This window comes from Rattus norvegicus, chromosome 7 (assembly GCF_036323735.1).
Source record: "Rattus norvegicus strain BN/NHsdMcwi chromosome 7, GRCr8, whole genome shotgun sequence".
NCBI lineage: Eukaryota > Metazoa > Chordata > Mammalia > Rodentia > Muridae > Rattus > Rattus norvegicus.
In genome coordinates this window covers 58,138,253-58,147,631 of record NC_086025.1, presented here as the reverse complement: position 1 = coordinate 58,147,631, position 9,379 = coordinate 58,138,253, and the positions used below count along the sequence as shown (strand labels likewise).

General features: G+C 46.3%; 1 long non-coding RNA gene across 1 annotated transcript; it reads left to right on the top strand.

The window, feature by feature from the left end:
- The first annotated feature begins 625 nt into the window (after positions 1 to 625).
- LOC134479700 (uncharacterized) lies at positions 626 to 8,977 on the top strand. Its single transcript, XR_010053338.1, has 4 exons — positions 626 to 763; positions 899 to 1,805; positions 6,876 to 7,142; positions 7,655 to 8,977. It is a non-coding gene; the product is annotated as an uncharacterized LOC134479700 (long non-coding RNA).
- The last annotated feature ends 402 nt before the right edge of the window (positions 8,978 to 9,379 follow it).

The following is a 9,379-nucleotide window of genomic DNA, read 5'->3' as shown; positions in this document are numbered from 1 at the left end:
GTGTATGGGGGTGGGTTGCTTGTTTCAGAATACATCCCAAATTGATAAGTCTGACACACACAATTCAATTCATAGTATTTTATCATTGTTATTTTAAAGATGACACATTTTTTGGTTTTATTCATTGTAAGAGTTATTGTGTGGACTCAGTGATCCTTTCTAAGAACAGTTTTTCACTCTGTGACCAAGGGTGCCCCTCGTCCATCTCTGTAAAGGTCCTTTTTCTGTTTGGTGTTCTTTCTGATTTGTGTCCAAGCTGTGGATTTTCAACGAGCCCACTCTGGACCCATCCCTCAGCTGACAACCAGCTCCCGCTGCATAGTGAAATCTTGGAAACGATCCTATATCTAGTAATTTGCTTTTCAAGGGAAACAAGAACAAATCAAACGAGATCATGCTAACTAACATTTATTGAGCACATGCAATATACATTGGACGCACAACTGAGTCAACACACACATAAATTGCTTAGGATTAATCTTTATTTGTTGTTTTTGTTTGTTTCTGAGATAGAGTCGCACTATGTAGCCTTGGCTGCAAGGACAGGCTGGCCTTGAACTCAGAGGGATCTACCCGGCTCTGATCCTCAAACACAGACGTTAAAGCTGTGTGCTCCCACAGCCATGGCAAAGCAAGATTTTTTGAACCCCTGAAGTCGAGACCTCTCACGAACCCCGCTGTCTTTCTTATTTTCCTTTATAGGAGGATTTTAGAACTGCATCCACATCTCATAAACAAGCAGTCCTGAAAACGATGCTAATAGGTAAGTTGGCCCAAGTTCAGATTCTCCTGCAGGAAGGCAATGGGACAACAGAGGCGACTGAGTTTGATGTGCATCTTGTGCACACTTTTTTTTTTTTTTTTTGTCTGTCTGTCTGTTTTTTCTTTTTTTGTGCAGACTCAGTTTACTTCAGGCCCTCTTTTCAAACGTGCTTTCAAGTGCAACCCATTTCCCAAATGGCACCGAGGATTTACGTTGTGCGTAGATCAATGCAGCACCAGCACGTAGGAACTGAGAGTGGACAAACTGGGCTGTGAGTCACCCCGCCCCTGCCCCCCGAAGTGACAGGACTGCCAGGGGTGACTTCTCTGATAGAGGCCCCTGCCTTTCCCCTGTGACCCTGGCTATCACTTCCTCTTTCAGGCCTTAAAAAGGTATTGAATATTGCTTGTCTGAATAGAGAAAAATTACTGCCTGGTCAGGCGGGGAAGGCCGACTGGTGTCTTTTAATACCAAGAGGATACATCTCTAGCAGGAAGCCGTCCGCTCTGGAAGCCGCTCATCTTGGTTTAACAAAAAACAAACAAACAAACAAACAAACAAAACCTAAGAGTCTCAAAGGGGTTTTCCTCAGGCCCAGGGACATCCCATCTTAAGAAATACTCCTGGTGCCCAGCCCTTTGCCTGGTACACAGTTGTTACTTCCAGACAAAATAGACGGATTCAGCCGGAATTTTTTCACTTTTCCAAAAACTACCACTGCAGGGTTCCTTGAAATTGCCAACCCCCACAGACATTTAAAACGTGCTTTGATTTCTTGGAATTGGAGGTGCAGGGCTGGTCAGGGCCGCGACGGATTCGGAAAAGGGAGCTGCTAGTGCCGAGTTCCCACTGCCTGGGCGGCTATTGGCTGCTGTCCTACCACCAGCCCGGAATGCACACCAGCGGGCTGCTCTCCCCACTTTATCACAAAGGGGCTCATTTTGTGAATGAACCGCACAGCCAGCAGCGCAGCACTATTCCCGGTGACCTTTGCCCGGGGATTGGATTCCCTCCCAGCGGGGAGATCAGGCCTTAGGAAAAGGTTAGTCCCGTGAGGTCCACGGCCTGCTGGGCTGAGGTCTGGGGAGGGGAAACTTTTCTCCTCCCCCACCCCCTTCCCTCACCACCTCCAGCAACCGATGTCGCTGCTGCTGTAGCTTTCTGTGCCTTTGTGGGTTTTTTCTTTTGGGGGGCGGGGAGGGACGGTGCTGGCCGGACTCTGTGGCAAGGAAGCTGAATAACGCCTGCGATTTTTACTTTTTTTTTTTTTTTTTGTAGTTGAAAAATAATCATTCTAGTATTTCCCTGCTGCTTCCCAACAGCAATTCTGGGGTCCCCCTGAGTTTCCACCCCTTCCTCTCCATGCTCCCCACCCCCACCGTGGCGCTTCGGTTTGATGTTTTTGTGGTATCAAAGCAAGGTCTTCAGGAACCCTGCAACTAAAGACTTTAATGAGGACCATGCCCACGGAATCCTGGCTGCCAAAGACATGATTTATGCTCCTCACTCACTCCCTAACAGCAAGAGGACTATTTGTAAAAGCAAAAAAGCCGCTCATATGGAATTAAACAAGAGCATAGCTGCTTCCTTCCAGACCCCGGGAGCTTAACAAAGGGTATCCACACTCCAGCAGCGCATGGCACAGGGCTGACGCTAGTTTTCTATCACAGAAAGCTAAATCCTGTTAGCTCCAGCAGAGGCACATACTCTCTCTAAAACCCTGTCTGCGGAACTCAAAGGCACCGCGCCAAGGTCGGTCAAACGTGTGGCCCAGAAGAGAGAGGCCGAACCACTCAGCTGATGGGCTGCAGGCTGTGCTGGGGGAGGAATCAAGGTGTTTGGTGTTGAGATGGTTGAGTGACTGGCGGATAACAATTTGGTTTGGGCCTGCTGTGTGAAAGGCATAAACCTCAAGGCTCCCCTTTTCTTGCCTCTAGCGTCCTTCTTGGTTGTTGTTTCTGGGATAACTGGGGTTCCCTTTTTGGGGTTCTTAGTCTTGTTAATAAAAGACTTTAGAAATAAACTCGGGGTTGGGGATTTAGCTCAGTGGTAGAGCGCTTGCCTAGAAAGCTCAAGGCCCTGGGTTCGGTCCCCAGCTCCGAAAAAAAGAAAAAAAAAAAAAAGAAATAAACTCAAAGAAAGCTCTGGGACAATTTTATTAAGAGTTTGGGAGAAAAAGAACAGAGTAGCCACACTGTAAGTTTTGGCAGCTGCCAGGAGGGGAGGAAGAGAGAGAGAGAGAGAGAGAGAGAGAGAGAGAGAGAATCTTCTTTTGAGTTAAGAGCCAAGGACCTTGCCATTTTCATCTAAGCAGCAGCTTGGTAGAAGAAGAGGCAGGCAAGCTTCAGGGAAGAATGGCATAGCCCAGTGTGCTACTGAAAGCACACTTAGGCTTCCAGCCAGCATGGCAGGCAGGTTCTCCAGTGCTACTGGGTGAAGACTATGCAAATGGCTATCACATTAAGGGGATAGTCATTCCTCCCCATGTTCTTGCATGTCTTTTTTTTTTTGTAACAAAAGAATTTTTAAAAAAGAGTTATTTATTGTATGTCTGTGAGTACACGGTCTCTTCAGACAGACGGGAAAAGGGCATTGGATCCCATTACAGATGGTTGTGTGGTTGCTGGGAATTGAACTCAGAACCTCTGGAAAAGCAGACGGTACCCACTGAGCCATCTCTCCAGCCCTCTTGCATGTCTTTTGAAGAATCGGCTTTCCGGGAAGTGGCCAGGTGACTGACCGATGGGCTCTGCCAGATTAACTCTTAAGGGAGGGGACAATAGTCTATCACACTGTAATCTCTGGAGCCTCTCTGGACAATGTCATACCTCTCCTCAGAGCCGGAGGCGTGATATTCTGGACCAGGGTTGGGCCGTACAGATGAACTGACTAAAGAATTCAGGTTTGTGGAAGGCACAGATGTTATCGCAGAGACACAGCATAAATGACAGCACAAGTTCTCAACCTGTGGGTCGCGACCCCCCCACATATCAGATAATTACATGCCGCTTTAGGACAGTAGAAAACTTGTACTTACAGGGTAGCAATGGGAATGATTGTACGCACCACTCGGTAAGGAACTGTATCAAAGGGTTGAGGCTTTAGAAAGGTTGAGAACTGCTGGATCAGAGAGGCAAGACTCAGGTTAGATATAGGGCTTTGAATAAAGTTCATGGCTACTCAGTCAAGAGGAAGAAAAGAGGTGAGAGGAGGAACGGGCTGAGGGATTAGAACCTAAAGGCTGAGTTGTGTAAAGCATTCGTTCCCTTTGTCCCCAAGAACTCAAAATGAGAGTTCCAGAGACAGGCCTGAGGGACACTCCCATTTTGATGTTGCTGAAAAGGAAGGGCTGGTTGGCCCTGGGTCAGACCAAGAAACATGAGCAATTTTAACTTGCTGGGTGTGATGTGATGCTCCAGTCATTTTCCTGGGGGCAAATCAAGGCTTCCTGTGACAGATACTACATTATAGCAAATCACGACTGTGGAGAGCTAACCAATGCCCCAGGAGGGGGCTGCAGTATCTCAATGCCCAAACCAAGTCCCAAAGGTAAAACATTTCACAGCGCTGTTTTGTTCACGCTGGTGTCTTGTGACATCTGGAGGGGCAGTTTCCTGTGGAGACATTATTTTCTTCCCAGCGCCCCCTCCCCATTCAACTGATTCCCATACAAATCCGAGGGCATGAAGCATAAATCCTCCCATCCAAAGGCATGAAGTTAATATGCGTGTTTCTAAAAAAACGTCTCTGAGGTGGGTTAGCATGCCCAGTGAATCTAACAGGCTTTTAGAACTTCCCTCACACCTTGATTTGTGGAACCTCCCTTCCCTTCCCTTATGAGCCTAGTGCACTCAAGAAAAGCCCAATTAAAGCGAGAGGAAAGAGGATGGATTAGCATCTGAGTTAAACACCAGGCATCTCCACTCCTAGCCTGGTTTGATGGTAGCTAGAAGCCTCCCTGAGTGCAGGGGGTGGCCTTGGAGCCTTCAAAAGGGGCAAGGTATGGCACATCCTGCTGCCTCAGGACCCCTGCCTGTAGAAGTCAGAGCAAGGAAGAGGGAAGCCCTGGCAGTGGTGTCTGCAGAGGAGATGTCCCTCCTTAGGGGGAATCTATTCATTTATTGAATATACACTGGGTGCTAAGAGACAGGGAACAGAGAGCCCATGGGAACCAACCTTTAGGCGCTTTAAGGTCTGTGTATTTCGGTAACAGCCTCTGCCCAGTTAAGCTAGATAGGAAGACTCCGCTCTATTTCTGTTTCTTTTCTTCTTTTTCCTAATGCCCTCCCCCTCTCTCCTCTCTTCTCTTTCTCTCTCTCTCCCTCCCCCTGTGTCCTCCCTTTCACCCTCCTCTCCCCCCTCCTCCCTGCGTATGTGTGCGTGTGTGTGTGTGTGTGTGTGTGTGTGTGTGTATGCTCTGGTCATCCTTTCTCAAATATACTACTTACTATCAAACCCCTGACTTTCCTCGCCACCCTGCAAAATCTGTCTCTGTCCTCCTTTTGACCTTCCCCTTTCTCATGGTAGAGTTTCCAAGGAAAGGGTGGCCTACAGCCATGAATCCCCCCTCTATTCTTCCACACCTCGGAATGTGGGCTCCTGTTCAGATGTGTCCTAGGTCTCCCTCATGGCCCCCTGTATGGGTCTAACCTCTTGCTGGACTTTCCTACCTGTTTAACCAGCAGACCTCTCAAGTCAGCACCATCAAGATAGAATTTCTGGTCCTCCCACCCCAATTTCAGCACAACATCTGTCTATCTACCATTCTCCTCTGTTTCATAAAGGGAGCAGCATTCTCTCCTCTCTCTGTTAAACCCAAAAGATCCTTGGATTTTCTGATTCTTCCTCCTCGCCTCCACCTGATCTACTGAATGTTTCTGCTTCTAAAATGTCTCTCGAGTTCACTAGCTTCTCTTCTCTCCCATGACTAAACAGCAGCCTGTTAAGACGTCTTCAGGATAAAGAGCTTTTGGAAAATGTAAATTAGATCACGCTTTAGCCTGCTTTAAATTCTCTAATCTCATCAGGCACTGAATGAAATCCAGTCTCTACTCTGTCCTCCAAGGACCCTGCTAGGTCTCTGATCCAACTTCCTCCCTCCCTTCCGCACTCCCCTGTCTGCTGCTCTTTGAGCCAGTCACTCACTTTATGGCTTCTGGTGCCTTTGCTTTTCTTCTTGCTATCAGGGGCACTTTCCCCCAGACCCTTTCAAGGCTCGTTCCTTCTCATAATTCATATTCAATTTAAATACCTTCTCAGAGAGCTGCACCTTGACCCTGACACCTTGAATGTCTGTTAGAAAAGATATCCCCAGCTCATCTTGCTTGTTTTCTCCACAACTCTCAACAGCAGATCTATGTGTGTATGCATGTATGCATGTATGAACATATGCGCATACGCATGTGTTATGCATGCATGTATGTGTATGCATGTATGCATGCATTCATGCACATATGTATATATGCATGTATGTGTGTATGTGGGCATACATGTATGTATGCCCATATGCATGCATGTATGCACATATGTGTATGTATGTATTTTGAATCACAGTCTCACAATGTAGCCCCAGCTGTCCCAGAAATTGCTGTGTAGACCAGGTTGGCTTTCAATTTGCCCTGATCATCCTACTTCTGCCTTCCAAATGCTGGGATCACGGGCTTGTTTTGTCAAGGAAGGCTGAAATCCCCCAATTATTTCTGTTGCATTTTATTATGTCTTGTTTTTGTTCTTCTGATCTTGAGAATAAGCTCTATAAACAGAAGGAACTCCTCTGGTTGGCAAATTCACACCTTAGCGATTCTTGACAAATTACACCCCCTCTTTGGTGTTTCATCTTCAGAACAACCCACAACCTCTGTGGTTCTCAGTCTTCCAATTCGTCAGCCTTTAATACAGTTCCTCATTGTGGTGACCCCCAGCTGTAAAGTTATTTTCGCTACTTCATAACTGTAATTTTGTCACTGTTATGAATCCTAATGTAAATATCTTTGTTTTCTGATGGTCTTAGGTGACCCTGTGAAAGGGTGCTTAGACCCTCCCCCCAAGAAGTCAGGACGCACAGGTTGAGAACTGTTGCATAGCATTCTTTCTATATGTTAATACCTTGCAGAGTCTGTGTGGAAAACAGGCAATCTCAAAAATGGTGGAACATGAGCTCTGGAGACAAGGTCTCAAAAGCCATTCAAACTTCTGCCTTGGTTTCAAGGACCGCTTCCTCCGGGTAAAGCCAGCGCTGAGGATACCAAACCGGAAGTATGCAAACCGGAAGTATGGAAACATCCATGCATGCCGCTATCTTGCTAATATCCGCCATTGCGTTGGCAGTGAAGGATGTTACACTGTGGAAGTGGATCCTCCACCTGCATCAAGCCTTCAGGTGACCATGCAGCTCCTGCTTACACCTTAACAATAATGGAGGGTAGCGGGGAGACCTCAAGCCAGAACCAACTCAGCTCAAAGACTGAAGTTCTAACTGCATGAGGTCTTTAGTATTACCTTAAAGGGTCTTGTATGGTTGTGAGTGGTTACGTTTTTGGATTGGTGGTTATCAGCAGCAGATCATACCCTACAACACCCTTATGCTCTTGGCAGGTGACTTTCCACCAGGAACAAATAAAGACACTAGAGCAAGTGATTTTTTTCAATAGCATAATTCCAGGGAAAGAAAACACAGCAATTTCCTCAGCCCAACCGTTCCTTATCACAGGATGTCAAAGAGACAGATTTAAGCTGTGTTAGTCATGTTTAGATGGTTTCTTCTTTGCAGTCTTACAGTGGAGAGATGTGATGTCGCCTACAATCTCCAGTGTGTTGTAAGAACACCCATGTTCTTTCGTATACAGTTGTCTAGACATCTATAAATCTTGTTCCCCAAATATCTTTCCACAGGAGAACTTTTTTTGTGGGCTGGTAACACTTCATAGTGAGGAAAAGCACTTGCCACCAAGACTAAAGACCAGAGTTCAAGGCCTGGAACCCACATGAGAGGAGAGAACTGGCCCTTAGAAAGCATCCTCTGGGGGCGATTTAAGAGCACTGACTGCTCTTACAGAGTTCAATTCCCAGCAACCACATGGTGTCTCACAACCATCTGTAATGTGATCCAATGCTCTCTTCTGGTGTGTCTGAAGACAGTGACAGTGTACTCATATACATAAAGTAAATAAATCTTTGAAAGAAAGAAATCATTCTCTGTCCCCCCACCTGCATTCCCCCCAATAAACCATTTAATGTTAAAAAATTAATAATATTACTTATAAGTAAAAGATGCAAGCAAGAGGACTGCATGTCCCTTACACTGCAGGAAATTGTCTAGAGATGATACGCAGGGAATGTAGTACTCAGAGAACAGTCACCACATACCACTAACCCAGCACAATCCTTGCGTTTTTACAATGTTTTCTTTTCAAAGTTAATTATACTTTTTGAAATTTTGCTTTCCCTGACAGAACAGTTCAGTTGTCTTTGCAATGCACACGAATTGTAGAACGGCTCCTTTAACCTAACTGGCAGGGCTTTACTTCCTGTGATTATCATTTTCGTGGTAAGAATACGGAAAACCTATTTCCTACTCTTCTCCATACTGCACAGCAAATATCTTAAAATTTATACATTCTCTGGAATGTTGCATCATTTGGCTGAGGCCTCCTCAACTAGTTCTTCTTGCCCCTGCTAAGCCCCATTCTGTTCTCCGTGTCTGTGAGTCCGGTTTTAGATTCTGTGTATAAATGATGCCCTTACAATACTTCTCTTTCTATTCCCGGCTTCTTGCACTTGATGTAATGTCCCAGTGTCCACACAGGCTGTTGCCAGTGACATGTTCTTCCTTTTAAAGGCTGGTGATTATTCATTGGTGAGAATATGCCTTAGTTCCTCTCCTGATGAACGCGTCCGTTGATTAATCTGAACAATGCTGCAATTATCATTCCATTGCATATGTGTACTTTCTTAATAGCTAAACAAACAAACAAACAAACAAACAACAACTGGGACCCCCAGCCTCCTAATTGCCACTCTTCTACTGAGCACACATACTGAGCACACATACTGAGCACACATACTGAGCACACATACTGAGCACACATACTGAGCACGCACACTGAGCACGCACACTGAGCACGCACACTGAGCACGCACACTGAGCACGCACACTGAGCACGCACACTGAGCACGCACACTGAGCACGCACACTGAGCACGCACACTGAGCACACATACTGAGCACACATACTGAGCACACATACTGAGCACACATACTGAGCACACACACATACTAAGCACACATACTGAGCACACATACTGAGCACACATACTGAGCACACATACTGAGCACACATACTGAGCACACACACATACTGAGCACACATACTGAGCACACATACTGAGCACACATACTGAGCACACATACTGAGCACACATACTGAGCACACGTACTGAGCACACGTACTGAGCACACGTACTGAGCACACACACTGAGCACACACACTGAGCACACATACTGAGCACACATACTGAGCACACACACATACTGAGCACACATACTGAGCACACATACTGAGCACACACACTGAGCACACACACTGAGCACACACACTGAGCACACACACTGAGCACA